Raw genomic sequence first — 15557 nt, 5'->3', positions numbered from 1 at the left:
CATCAGATCACCCCTGAGCCTACGCTTTTCCAGGCTAAAGAGTCCCATGGCTCTCAGCCTATCATCGTAAGATCTGTTTTCCTGACCTCTGATCATGCGCGTGGCTCTCCTCTGCACTCTCTCAAGCTTCTTTTAATACAGGCTGATTACTATTAGCCTTTTTTTTTCCTTTTTTGGAGCTTGCAATAAGTTATGAGTATGGTAGCCACTCGGACACAAGAGTGAAATGATAGACTCTGACCAATAGCCTTTGCCTCCTGCTCAGTGACTCCACTAATGGCTAAATATGACCATTAAGATAATTTGTGTTTTCCACCTGTAACCCCTCTCCCAAGTGATGTGCATGTGTGGCAGTGATGACTTCTTTTCCCCAGGAAAACCTCAATTCAACAGGAGGGTATTGTACCAGAGAGCCAAAGGCTCCTGTTACTTTAATGGTGAAGGAGAAGCTGGTAGAATATCAGCTGCTCATTATGAGCTGCTGGAAAACAGGTACCCAGAGATTTTCCTGCTACTAGTATTTACTGCCAAACCAGTTGCACTGCAGTAGCACACTAGGCTAGAGCCCTGCAGAAGCAAGCTACCCCAGGGCTGGCCAGCAAACTAAATCAAGAAAAACATGCAGCAGCTCATGGAGGCACCTGATCAAAATTGGGCAGGGACAGAGAGATATATATAATACAGACCCTGAGCCAAGGGAGGCAGCCTGGCCCTGGAGGCTGCAAATTTAAGTGCTCCAGAGCAAGGGGAATCCTATCTGGGGCTGTCTTGAGGAAGGAAAATAGAGTGCTGTTGCTCTGCAAAGGTTAAGGGGAAGCCTTGTAATGCAGGCAGGTGACCCTTATTATATTATGCCAGAGCGGGTTTAGTTTGTGTTTGTAGCCAGAAGGCTTACTCCTGGGTTACTAGGTGGTTTAGGCATGGCTACTGGTGGTTTAGGCATGGCTGAAAGGATAGTGTGTGGAGGCCACAATGGGGCACTGGTGGTTTAACTCACAGTGGAGTGCCAGTGGCACACCAATGTTTAGAGCCCTGCTAGAGGCCTTGATTCATGGCAGGCCATAGGCTTAGGCCTGAGGAGGAGTTTGAAGTCTAAATAGCAAAAGAGAGAAAGGCTGAAGCCTAGCTGGGCAGGGGCCAGGCAAGGGCCAGGGAGTCCAATGCCCAGGAAGGCCCGAGCCAGAGCCAGAGCCAGAGCTAGAGCCAGAGCCAGAGCCAGGGAGTCCTGTACATAAAAGGGACAAAAGAAGGGCCAGGGGCCTCAGGAGCCTACGCAGGGCAAAGACAAAGCTGGATTGCCCAGAACAGGACAAAGAGAAAGCTGGATTAGGCAGTTAAGGGCTGGAACCCAGAAGCCAGGTCAGGCACAGTGGGCCTAGGCTAAGGGAACCAGTGAGAGAAAAGAGGCTGAGGCCCCCCAAAAGGTGTAGAGGCTTAAGGTCGCCTGTTATCAGATTGGGGCCAAGTGACTACTAAAGTCATTAACTGCTAAACCCTGAGAGGCATGGACATGGCTGTAGGGGAGGTCAGACGCCATGACTGATTAGTCCTTAGGGATAACAGGTGCCCTGGGGACAGTCACCAACAGGTCATCAGAGCTTATCTAGCAAGGGCAGGGTGGAGGCCAGCAGGAACCTGGAAGAACTAGCTGGCATCTGGAGGAACTGGGGCTTGCTCTAAGACCCTGATTATATCAAGGCACGGCAGGAAAATAAGAAGAGGAAAGCACTCTAGAGCTGGAGCCATGTAAGGGATGCATGGTCACCAGGGGCATCACAGTTTCTCCTGGAGTCTGCGCCTGGTGACAGATACAAATGAATTTGATTTTATTTACACATACACGCCTCCAAACAGTGAGCTGTAACCCAGCATTGAAACCTGATCACAAAATTACCCTTCTCAAAATTATAACTGAAGACCCACAACTCTCATAAGAACCTTCTGGGGTAAGACTCTTCACCTTGTGCACAGCCCAATTTGTCCCATATGGCAGAAGGGCTTTCGCTACTCTACAATCACACTGACCTCATTCACTTCTACAGCCTTCTAAGTGCAACTTGCTCAGGCCCTTTTCTGTCGTAGCAGTCAGATTCTCTCTCTGCTGGGGTCTCCTCAGTGGGAAAATCAATCCTTGTCCCAGGTGCACTCAGACCAGGCCCCTCCACAATCTCCCAGGGGCCTTCTTCAATAGTTCATGGAGCATACATGGAGCAAGACCTCTTCCCTGCTCCTTCCACATGACTCCAAGCAAAGTAGCTCCCCTGTTGCAGCACCTCTTTTCCACTGTGTGCCCTTAAAGTAGTCTAGAGTTTGTAGTTCAACTCAGTCATCTGGGATTGAAGTGGCCCCATCCCTCTCTGCTTAAACCCTTGCAACCTTTTGGACCATAAACATTTGTCTGGTATTAGTGGCCTCCCTTCTGTTAGGAAATCATAGTGTTGGAGGGGACCTCCCAAGCCATCTTATCCAACCCCCTGAATGCATGGTGTCATCTTTGCCATTTGCCTCTTGGATGTGCTCTAGTTTCCCTACACCTTTCTTAAATTGTGGAGCCCAGCACTTCATACAATACTTCAGCTGAGGCCTAACCAGTTCTGAGGGTACTATTATCCTCCATGCAATACCTCTGTTAATGCAGCATTTATCTTTGTTGGATTTCATTCTGTAGTCTGGTGCCCAGTTCTTCAATCAAAATCAATTTGAATTCTAATCCTGTGCACAGGCTTGGAACGATTCTCATTATCATAATTACTGCCTGCTGCCCCAACAGACACACATACTTTCCTACAGATTAAGAAAGGTGCAGTCCTTGGCCATTAATGGCGCAGGGGAGAAACACTCATGTTCTACATACCTCTGGTCCATCTATCTTCAAGCTTAGAAGGTTAGGAATCAACACCCCACATTTACTCCGCTCATCTGAAACTCCATTCTTGTCTCCTAGCCCCTTCCTGCTTTTTTCTGCTGCACAATTAGATTTCAGATTTGTTATTTGGCTAACAAGGGACCAGCTGATATACCACTGTTTTTGCTTGTAGAAGTGAAGACATCTGACAAGCACATGCTAGGTGTTTAGGACAACTGCAGAATAAATCCATGGGCAAGGCAGTATGCTGTAAGTGGTAAGGCACAGTGATTTTTCTGTTCCACTGTCTACCCCCAGTGACTCTGTAACTAATATGCTCTAAACAATTGATCTGTCTTCTTTACAGGCAGGAGATCTCACCCTTGGCCTGTAGTTTCTGTAGGAACAAGATGAGGAGTGGGGTCAATTGAGATGTCTTTGAGCATTTTTTTTCTAAAGAAAGAGTTAAATTATTGATGGTGATCTTAGGAGATGAGTGGTTGTAAGCAAACTGCATTTCACAAAATAATATATGTGCATCTTAATGCTGTGACACACGCTCATCAAGCCATGGTGCTATCCTGAAAGAGGGCTTTGGTATACTATGGTGGTAAGAATTGTGCAAAGGTATATTATATTGTTGTACTACATTGTTGTGAATATGTTGAGCTTGTGCTCAAAATAATTTGGGAACAGGAAAAGGAGAAGTCCAGCTGGGTTTACTGAGGGGGGAAGGGCCAAGGACCAGGATAAATATTCACTATAGGACTGTTGCCTAAAACGGTGAATGGGAATGTATATGTGCTGGTGACAGTGCATCATTTCTCCAAATGGGTAAAAGCAATGCCAATATGCAATAACATATCACTTGCTCCTGTGAGAGGCTTGGTAGAGCAGTTCACACACTGAAGAGTAACCTGCATAGTAGAGCGAGATACAAGTCCATGTTTTGTGGAAAACTACTCTACTGAAGAACAGTTGGGAAGCTTTTTATTCTCAACTCTAATGGTAATTCAGGCAACAACTACTGAGGTGACTGTGGGTGTCTGTACTGGACGTTATGACAGATAGGCAAATGAGAACATAGAAGAGACTAATTGCTCTGCTTCCTGAGCCACAGAATTTAGGATTAGCTCTTGACTGACCAGATTAGGGAGAATTGATTATCAGAGAACTTGAACATCTACAAGATCCAGAAATGGTGAAAAGATCTGGGGGCTGAGGGGAAGGATGCTGCTCAGATTTAGTGAGACTCAGTACTTATCTCATATCTCATTAGACTTGACAGAGGATATTAAAAAATCAGTCTACAACTTTGAAATTATATATGTATCCTGGTAGGAGTTGCAGCCACTTCTACTAAGGAATAGCAGCTGTGACACATTCGCACAATGCATCTTACACCTGAGTAGCTGCTTAGTCACAGACTTGCTACAAGGAAGACATGTATTAAATAAGGTAAGGAAAAGAAATTGTCCCCAGCAAAACCACATCAGTCAAACTTGGAGAAACTTTGTAATATATAAATGACTGTTACCAAAAACACAACAGGTGTCTAAGATCTTAAAACTGACTCGTGTGACAAACACAATTAGAGGATTCAATGATTCCTGCAAGAAAATATTTGGAAGGTGTGAATGTCTCCTTATAGAAATGAAACACCATTTAAATGTGAAACTCAGTTGACCACAGCCAGAACCCAAACATATTAAGAGCATGTCCAGTGAAAATGAAATGGAATTGAAATTGCAGTATTTTTCTTACATTTGTATCACTATAGAATAATGCAGGCATAATAGCTGCATTGTAACAGCATATAGTATTATTTGATATTAACTGAATGTTTATATTTGTCTGTGCCCTTAAAGGTTTGTGTTTGTTAAATAGAAAATGGATGTTTTAACCCTTGAGTTAGTTATTCTGAAGCAGTAAGTGATACTTTCTGATGCTATTCATCTCTTGTGAAAAAAAACTTGTTTAAACAAGTTTTCATTATATAAATAATGAAACACATTGCATTATCAAAAATACAAAACTTTTAACTATTTTAATGCAAGATATCAAATAACTAATTCTCCCTTTTTGTTTGACCCCCTTGGAAAATAAGTGTATACATGGACACATTTTACCAGATGTTCCTAATAAATCTCACTGTATTAAGAGGGGCAGATGTGTTTGAGATGCCACAAACACAAGATGATTTTATAGGAGTATTAACATCAACTACAAGATGACTAAGAAATATCAACAGCTGGTAGAATTTTATTTTGTAGGAGGGTGTTGATGAATAGATGGTTAACAGTGACATAACCTGATTTTTATGAGGGAATGTTTTGGGATTGTACATTAAGCGAGTGCATTTCTGTGGGACTGGTGTTTCTTGATTTTGTTTTGTTATGTGAAAAGCTTTACATGATAACTTTACTGCAAGTTGATGTCAATTAAATATGAGCAATCTGTACAAAGGTAACTGTTAACACAAGTTTTAACACAAAACAAGAAAAGAGTGTAGCAACAATTTCTGGACCATAATTCAGGATCAATGGTCAAGTGTGTGGCCTGAGGAGGAAGCCTGCTGGACTCCTCAGTGGACCTAGGAAATCTTGAGCTAGGAGCACCAGAAAGCAAGCTATTGTACTTATGAGAACTGATGGTGACAATTTGCAGTGTTATAGACATTCTCGTTGAGTGAATTACATCATTTTTTGCAGCAGGGAGGGGGTCTGGTCCAAAGTACGGTTAGTTGGCTGTTTGTTTCTGCTTTTGTTTGTACTGCAATTAGATTCTGAGCTACCTGGATGCTTATAATGGTGGCTTTCCTCAGTATTATTTCTCCTATTTATACTTGATCTGACATTTCTGTTTTTCCTAATGATTTAACAATCAGTGATCCCCTTGGAATATCTTCTGTTCTTAAAGGCAAATTGCCCTCTGGCCAGAAAGAGATGGAAACAAAAACCTGTGCAATCAAGGTCACCAAGATTAGGTACTCTCTCATACATGTTACCTTCTTCAATGCCAGCTATGAAAATGCAGAGGCAGAGGATTAATGAGTGTTATTTTAGCCTAATTTTCTCAGTATGCCCTTTGTCCCATATCTTTGAAATAGACACTGGTTTCATCAGCCTCCATAGTATGATGGAAAGGTAGAATACTTGTAAATACATTACAGATGGCAAAAGTAGGACTGAGTATGATGCCAAGGCTGATCTGCAATCTATTTCCTATTAACTTGAATAGATCTGCAAAGCTCTGTACAAATGAGGTCATTTGCACTCGAAAATGTTTGTTAGTCGTAGAAATCCCATGAGCGAAGCTGCCGATTAAGAACCGGCCACTAGCATGTATACCAACATCTGGGATGCTTGTTCATGTTCTAATGAGAATGTTCCAGCATGGTCTAACCATCATGTATATAAGCTCCTACATGTTTAAAAATGGCCACGGGGGCTCATTATCTAAACCTTGTTGCAGAAGGTTTAGATAAAGCATCCTATAGCCATTTTTAAACCTGTGGGGGCTTAATACCATAATGGTAATGTGTTTTTATTAGAGTGGCTGTCCAGGAACTGCTTTTATTAAACCCCCTCCCCTTGAGTGCAGGTATAGGCAGCCTTTGATTATTGCTTGCTAGGGCTGTGCAAAGTTTTAGATCATGATTCACATTTGGAGACGATTTGGATGATTCAGAGGCCAAATATAAAAATCTAAATCAAGTTTCGGGAAGCTCTATGCTTTCCAAATTGATTTGGAGCTTCCGAAGCAATTCAGAAAAGATCAGAGATTTGGCCATAGGGTATAATGGGGGGGGGGAGCAATAAAATATCTATAACTTTGTTTTCTGTAGGCCGATTCAGATGAAACTTGTAGAGATGGTAGCTCTTGCTGAGGCCACAGCGCTTGCCAAGTTTCAAGGAGATAGGAGTAGGGCTTTGGGAGAAACTGTACCTTAAAAACTGTGGCCAAGCAAAACTTGTGACAAGGGTGACACTGTGTGTGTTAAGGCGCAGCAGAGTGAAAGCTGCAGGCCTGCTGGCCCCTGAGGCTGTGAAGCCTGCTAGCTGTCAAGGAGATAGGTGCAGGTGTTCTGGGGCCCTGTACCTCTAGCTGCTGACAGGCAAAACTCATGACATGGGTGAGTATAAGTCCACATACAGACATTCAGTTTTTCCCTGGGAGACTCATTGCTCTCTCAAGAGAAACCACAAGCATACAGAAGTTCAGGATTTTTCTCCCAGACAAAAATAACCTGGGAACAACCATGGTTAAATCACTCCCATGAGATTTTCTCCTATGAGAATTAATGTCCATACCTTTCTTCCTAGAGAAGCCACTGCATAGTTCTCCAACATCCCAGGATACTTTGCTTCTCCTCCTCCTCCGTCCTGCAGAAAGAGGGTTACTCACTGGAGTTTGCTGCTCTAGTAGGGAGCAGAACATGCTCCTTCCATGATCCCCATATCAGGGTGACCCTGAGCAGTCTGGGTTAGCCATTCAGAGCTGCCCTATGCATTGCTTCTGTCTGTCACCAGGCAGACTGGGGAGCCTTCAGAGTATGCTGAGATGTGTTTAGAGGGAACCTCCAACTGTGTATCATCAGTACTGTAAGCTCTCTGCTCTTCCAGGACTGAGTATTCAAGTGCCTGTTCAGCTGTCTCTGGATAATTTTTTTCTATTGGGAGAACAAACCTGAGAGAATTCTCCCAGATCATTTGAACATGTATATGCAGCCTAAATCAAAACTTGAAATACTTAGACTCTGAAACACTGCTGCAGTTCCTTGTTTGGGTACCTCATGCCTACCTACATGCCCCTCTGTGGGCTGGGAGCCCATATAATATGTCCAGGGACACATTATGCAATCGCAGTCTTTTGACTGCTAGAATGCATGACCTGGCACACCAAGAAGAGAGTCCTCTATAACACTGAAGGCAGCCCAACAAAAGTGCTTAGCCTGTAGAGAATGGGGGCATGAAAACTCAAGCTACAGGTCCCCAAAGGTAGCACAAAAATATTTTGTAAATGAAGTATTCCGAGGATTTGACTGTAATAATTTGGTTTTCAAAATTGTTCACCAACAATTCAATTTTTCATAGAAGAAAAAATTCATTTTCTGAACAATGTTGTACATCAAAGAGTGCAAAGACAGCCACCTCACCCCCAGTTATCTTTCTTGCTTGGTGCAGGAGGCTGGACCCAGTGATCTTCCAAGGTCCCATCTGGTCTCACAATCTATGAGTCTATGAAAGAGGCTGTAAATTTGACTGAGGCCTTTGAGTGCTGCCATAATATAAATGGATTTATAGTAACTGTATAATTGACATTGGCAATCCCTTGATTCGAGGATGGCTCAATGATGGGTCTTGAGGAGACTTAAGAGTCCAATCCAATCCTTCAGCTACATATCCATCTGTAGAAGTTGCAGGTCTTTCCTCAGAGAAGGGTATGCTGTAGGCCAAGATTTTTCTCTTTTTCCTTCCTCCATGCTCTCTTCTCTGCTTTAAGGACAAGATCTCAAAAATGGCCATCCGCTTGTTTGAGGCTACAGCACCATTGGAGTCGGAAGAAGCTAGCTTCTTCCAAGTCTTGATATCAGCTTCTGTCTTTCTGAGGTATGCCTTAAATGTATCCTTGTAGTATTTCCCTCCAGCTACCAGGAGATCTCTATTACTAAGCTGGGAGAAGAGCACTTGATTTGGAAGTCAAGTGTTAGGTATTTCTGTATAAAGTCTGGCCCAGTGAAGTTGGTGTTTGAAGATCACTGTAGCAGGGCACTAAGATGCCTGCTTCTCTTAAAGCAGAGATAAGAACCCAGGTTCAGGTTGCCAGGACCACTGGTTAATGAGGGAATTGGCCGCACTTGCACCTGGTCAACTGGCCGGAGGGGGCAGGGCCCTAGGCCCATATAAACCCCAGGGCTGGGGCTAGGCAGTTAGTCTCTTACCAGCAGCCAAAAGGGGAAGGTGCCTCCAGGAGAAGGAAGGGCTCAGAGATGTGGTAGCTGGCAGATATGCTACCCTTAGAACAGAGGGGACACCAGGAGCCTATAAAGGTATCCTTGCCTACTAGGTACCAAGCCTCAGAGGGGGAGTTTTACTCTTTTAAAGTAGCAGAGCATGATGTGAGTTCTGTGTTGTTACAGCCCAGGGACTCATGGGGGTTGGGGGTTGGGTGTGTGCGCTGTCTGATAACAACTGGTGGTTTGGGTGAGGCTGGTTGGGGAAGGAGGAGGCCTCACTGGGCCCCACTGCAGCATGGGAAACCTGGTACCAGAGAGGGTGCAGCATTTGGGGGTAACATGGCCACCCCTAGGTACCCCATCCTGCTACATTTTGGTGCACTGTCTGGGAAAGCTTGGCTGTGTGCAGAGAAGGAGCCTAAGAGGGAGAACAAACTTGTGGGCCAGAGTATAATAGAGAGGACATATTTATAGAAAGGCAGTGGGGCTACAGCTCACAAGGCTGGGCTGAAAGGGGAATTCCTATTGCCAGTGATCTGATGGGGTAAGACTGAGGCCCTGACCCAGAAAAGTAAGGCTGGGGTAGTTATGACTCAGGTGGGAAATATGGGAGGTCGGAGATGGGGAAGCCTTACCTGGCAACTGAGGATGGATGAAGTGGAGGAGAAGGTGGCTGAGTTTGAGTGGGAGCTAGGAGTAGCAAGGGCCCAGAAGGCTGCTACATTAGAGCTGCAGGTACAGTCCAACAAGAAGGAGGGAGGACCTAAAGAGATCAGGCCCCTAGTAGCTGTAGAAGTGGAGAAGACTCAGGCAATTGAACAGCTCATTTCTCAGGAGGCTCAGAGGAGCTGGGAGAGGGAAGAAAAGCTGCAAAAGCAGCAGGAGGAGATGATAGCATGAGGGGCAAGGCCTTTTTCTGCCTGCTTTGTGCCGGCTTCTAATTTCTGTAGCACCTCATTTTGTTCAGAAGTAGCAAGAAGTCTGATAGGAGTACTCCAAAAAGAAGTCCATAGCTAGGAGGACTGGATAGGGGAATTGCAGGAGGAGCTTGAGAGCTGGCAGCAGAAGACTTTGCATAGGAGCTGCGAGACAAGCTGTTTGAAAGCCATACCCAGGCAGAAGAGATGGAAAGAGTCCCTTACCAGCAGCCAAAGGGGAAGGAGCCTCCAGGAGAAGGAAGGGCCCAGAGATGTGGTAGCCGGCAGATACGCTACCCTTAGAACAAAGGAGACACCAGGAGCCCATAAGGTATCCTTGCCTACCATGCACTGAGCCTCAGAGGGGGAGTTTGCCTCTTAAAGTGGCAGAGCATGATATGAGTTCTGCGTTGTTACAGCCCAGGGACTTATGGGGGTTGGGATTGAGCGTGTGCTGTCCGATAACAACCAGTGGTTTGGGTGAGGCCAGTTAGACCCTGGTGCCAGAGAGGGTGCAGCATTTTAGAGGAACAGACCCTGGTGCCAGAGAGGGCGCAGCACTTGAGGCAAGGCTGCAGAGAGCCTGGCACCAGAGAGGGTGCAGAGACAGGGCTGTGGACAAGGGACCGAATTGTAATGAGGTCTAGGCAAGACCATGCCAGTACCACCTGTGGAGGCTTGGGGCATGGTAAAAGTGGTGGCTGGAGCCACACACATGGCCCATAAGGCTGGAAGACTCAGGAACCATCCACAGTAAAGCGGGACATAAAAGTGGGGGCAGAAATGACAGTTAATGCCCAACCATGTCCAAAACTAAAACTCAAGGGTAGCCTCCCTATATTTATCGTACCAATAAGACATGGAGAATGAGGGTGTTTATAGGGCAAGACTGGCACTGTTAAGGACCTGGGGTAACACGGCCACCCCTGGGTACCCCATCCTGCTACAATCACCAACTTAATGTTGATAACACTGGCTTCAGCAAGGATGCTTCCGTTTGTGTAGTGACCTTCCCATTTGATGTGGAAGGTTTTCCAGAGGCATCATTAATGATACCTTTCCAGGTTGAGATGTGAAGTGCAGTTGACCTACTGTGGTCATCTGTAGAGGAGAGTAGAAATGACGACTGCATTGTAGACCTGGATCTTGGTGTCTTTATGAAGATCATGATGAATAAAGATACACTGAAGCAAATTCCCCAAATGAGGCAGTCACGCCCCAGATCCTGTGCTGGATCTCCTTGTCAATGTTTGTTCTCTGAGGCAGGCAGCTACCAATGTAAGGGAAGTGCTTGACCCCCTCTGGGATCTTTCCGTAGATGATAATTTGAGATGGGACATTGCATTCATGGTCTATTCATGGTCTGATAAAGCACTTCAGTTTTCTTGATACGGAGAGAGGCCCAAAGTTCTCCAAAAAAAATGTTAGCGTAGTCTGGAGGTTTTCCTGAGTGTGCACAACGATGGCACAGTTAATGGCATATTGAAGGTCAAGGATGGTTGTTTTAAGTACTTTGATTTTTAGACCAGAAGTGTCCCAGACTGAAGAGCCCTCCTTTCATTCAATATTCTGTCAATTCCAGAGAATGGCAGTCTTTAATGAGAACCAGGATGTGCGTCTTTTAAAAAAAATGGAGTTGGAGTGATAATAAATCTTTGCTTGACCCCAATTCAGATGACAGATGAATCCGTCTCTGATCTGCTACATAGAATGATAAGTCATCTGCTCATAGAGAAGCCTCAGGACCTTGATGTGCTTTTCCAGACATTTAAATCTGGCCAGCACTTTCCATGTGGCCTCTCAATTGATGGAATGCAAAGGCTTGGAGAGGTCAAAGAAGGCCATATAGAGGTCCTTGTGTTGTTCCTGACTTTTTTTTTTTTTTCCCCCCCCTCCTTTGACCTAGCAGGTAACAAGATCATGTCAGTACCCCCATGGAACAGTCTGAAAGCACACTGAAATTTCAGCAGGACTTACTCAGCAAGAAGTTCAGGAGGATGTGGGCAAGAATGTCTCCTTCTGTGGAAAGGAGAACAATACCTCAATAGTTCTCTCACACAGAGTTATTTCCTTTCTTAAAGATGGTCACAATGTTGGCATTCTTCAGGTCCCCAGGGATCTCTTCTTTGTTCAAAATACGTAGAATAAATTCATGGAGTGTCAGTACCAGTTCTTCAAACACCAGCTTTGTAGATTTCAGCAGTTATGCCATCTAGTCCAGTAGCCCTGTTTTGGGTTTTCTTGATGGCATGCCAGACTCCTTCTAGGATAGGATGGTTGGCAAGGGATCCCTTTCCAGGGTGTTGGGGATGGATTTGTTGGTGGTGTCTGCCATAGTGGACTTAGAGTTCAGGAGTTCCTCAAAGTGCTCTGTCCATCTGGCTTGGATACATTCATCGTCTTGGAGGAGCGTCAAGCCGTCCTGCGATTCCAAGAAAGTAGGACCATAGGAAACGGGGCCATAGATGGCTTTCATTATCCACAAAAAGCTATGCATGTCATGTTTGTCAGTATAGAGCTGGATCTCTTTGGCTTTCTCTTTTGGCCCTTCTCTTCTGGTCAAGGAGGACTTGGATCTCAGTGTCACACTCAAACCAGTCTTGGTGTCAGTGGGTGGTATAGCTAGTGTTTCAGCACAGGCCATATGGACAGTAGCTTTAAACCCCTTCCAGAGGTCGTCAATGTTTCCTTCACTTGCGCACAGGGCAGAGAGCTTTCTGTGGAGACATTGTTGGAGATCCTTGCAGACCTTTTGGTGTTGAGAGTCCTTTGCATTGCTTTTGGCTGGTTCTGGTGTTTCAGAGCAAGCCAAATGTTCATAATGGATCTGACAAGACGGTGATCTGTCGAACACTCACTGGCTTCTTGCATGGCTCACATAAAACAGACAGGCATTTGATCATGGATTCTAACAATAACCTAGTCAAAGTGTCAGTGCTTAGAGTGAAGGTTTCTCTCAGTGGTCTTGTATTTGTTGTTGTTTGAAGATGGTATTCATGGTGACAAGATCATGCTCTGTACATTTCCTCAGGAGAAGGATGCCATTGGAGTTGACTCTCCCTACTTCTTCTCTCTCTATCAACAATGCCACTCCAGAATTCCAGGTTACATACAACTCGGGTGTTGAAGTCACCAACGAGAATGATCTCCTTTCTGTGAGTGTTAATCAGTCCATGCTCAAGGTTAGAGTAGAACTGTTTTTCTTTGACATCAGCCTCAAGTATTGGGGCATACGCTCAGATGATGATGGCATATTGGTTGTTGCAGAGCCTAAGACAAAGTAGTATGAGGCATTTCTTAATGCTTCTGAGCTCAGTAAGTTGACTGACAAGCTGATTCTTGATGGTTAAACCAATCCCATGAATGCATCAGTCCTAGGCCAGTTTCCCCTTTCAAAAAAAGGTGTAGCCTCCACCCTCTTCCCTTTACCTGACCCTCATCTAGTCATCTTATCTTACTGAGAGCCACAGTGTCAATGTTGTATCTTAATAGTTCCCTAGAGATGTTGGAAGTTCTTTTTTTCTGGTTGCTCATTATCTTGGTTATCCATTTAGGTGTGAACATTTCATGTGTGAAAAATCATTGTCATCTTATGATATTCTTGACAAAGGAGAGAGTGATGCCACTGGACATTGGTTATCCAGCCAGAAGCAGACAATACAGACTTGGTTTAATGCACCTTTTCTAGCCCCTTCCCCCATATGGAGTGTGTGGTAGGCCAGTAGGGGGAGCTCCTGCATTGAGCCACCCACCTGACTGTGCCCGACCTCCTTCCAGTGCCTCCCTGGGGGTGCCTCATGTCTGGCCAACCTCCTTCCTGGAGCACACCCACAAGCCTGGGGGTACCAACACTAGCACCTGAAGTCTGGACTGATCTTGGCTCTGTGCCCCCTGGGAAACACACCCTTAGTAGTCCTTAAGGGTACTTGACCCACTGCAAGAACTTGGGGTGCTTCCCTCAGTCTGAAGTCCAAATAGTGGTCTCCCTTAGTCAGCCAGACCAAGGGGACCCCAAGACATAATCTAGACCCTCTCCCTATGCTCTCACAAATCTCCTATGCTATGTACAGAAGAGAACTTTATTGGTTACAAGGAGTAAGTTTGGTATAGGGTACAGGGTTGAGCAATATCAGAGAAATCCCTTGGAGCAGACAATGGCATGGTAGCCTTTGATTACATATCTGTGTTACTGCAAGCTATATATTTAGTTAGATCTCAAATGGCTTACTCACAAGTATCATCCAGAGGCAGGTGGAGACTTCCTCTGGAGGCAAGCAGCTCATTGACCATGAGTTCCAAGAGAGAGGGAGTTTCAGATGGTCCAGCTTCTCTGAGAGTTCTCATCATGGCTGATGTCCCCCCTCCTGGGCAGTCTTTCAATTATATAGACCTTATGACCTCACTTACTTGATTCAATGAAGGTCAGCAGTTGTTTGCTTCCAGCCAACCAATTTGAAATGCATCACTGGTTGCTGCGTAGACTGGCAGGGTCTCTAGCCCCCTCCCAGTCGTGATGACATTGCTTGGAACAATAGGGAGTTTGAACTCCACACCTTCCCCCCACCCCTGGTGTGTAAGGCCAGTCATGTAGGCAGAGGGAGCAGGGTTTCCTTCTCCATCAGGAATGTATCCAGCTCAGGTTACAATTCATGGTTACCTGAAGCAGATGGGGCTTGGGGTGTCAGCCCTCTGCAGTGACCGTTGTCACGGGGTGGGGCCTGCAAGCGGCTGTGATCCTGCCAGTGCCCCCTGCCATGTCAATTAAGGTGATCCAGCACCCTCTTCTCGCCCGCCACATCTTTGATTTTATGAAGTTCAGTAAGGGATGCTGCCTACTTCCACCTTGGAACGGAGGTAATACCAGCACTGTGTCAAGTGGGGTGCTCCAACACCCCCTCAGCCTTATGGGCAATGTGTGCCTCCTACCTCCCCTTTAGCATGCCCCAAGCCCCGCAGCTGTTCCTGGACATTGCTGTCCTTGCCCTCCGGTGTCTTCTCTGGCACCCCTTGGGCTCGTCCTGCCCTGGTGCCCCCTCTGGCACCCCCGGGCCTGTCACCCATCTGGCACCCCCTGGGGCTTGTCACATCCCGGTGCCCCTCTCTGATCCTCCTGGGCCTATCATGCCCCTGGTACCCCTTTTACTGGCCCCTCTGGGGCCTCTGCCGCGCTTCCTGCGCCCGTTGCCCCCCTCTGGGGCCTCTGCCGTGCTTCCCGTGCCTGGGGCTCAGGTGGCCATAGCCGTGCCTGGCCCCCTGACCCTCCTTTGGGGGTCTTACACCCTACTCGGGCTTTACTCCCAATACTGCCCCGCTGGGCTGGGGTCGGGATACCCCACTAGCTCCGGGGCTCTTTGCTGCCCCCTTTAGCTCCGGGGGTTGGGCCAACACACCCCCAAACAAAGCTGAGCCCTCACCCTCTCTGGGGCCTGTGCCACACCTCTCACACTCGTTGCCCCCTCGGGGGTCTCGCTTGCGCGTTTCCCATGCTTGGGGCTCAGGTGGCTGTAGCCGTGCCTGGCCCCTTGACCCTTTCCTGGGTCGCTTGCCCCATGGGCAAAATACCGCCCTCATGGGCTGGGGTCCGAAACCCCATACACCATGCTTCTCCGGTGCAAACAGCTGTGCCCCACTGGCACCGCTAGCTGTGCCTGGCTGGGCACCAGGAACCCCCAGATTATTGGGGAGCTCCCGTGAGGCCTCCTCACACCCCTACAGCCTCACCCAGTCTTCCAGTTTAACCATAACAAAAACCATGAGCCAAGCAGCTGCAACATAAACAAGAAGCCTACTAGCTTATAACTCAAAGCTTGCACTCACTAGACTCTTTAGTCATGGC

The sequence above is a fragment of the Crocodylus porosus genome, unplaced genomic scaffold (assembly GCF_001723895.1).
Source record: "Crocodylus porosus isolate Cpor-Errol unplaced genomic scaffold, CroPor_comp1, whole genome shotgun sequence".
In the NCBI taxonomy this organism is placed as follows: domain Eukaryota; kingdom Metazoa; phylum Chordata; order Crocodylia; family Crocodylidae; genus Crocodylus; species Crocodylus porosus.
Note: the sequence above shows the minus strand (reverse complement) of the source record.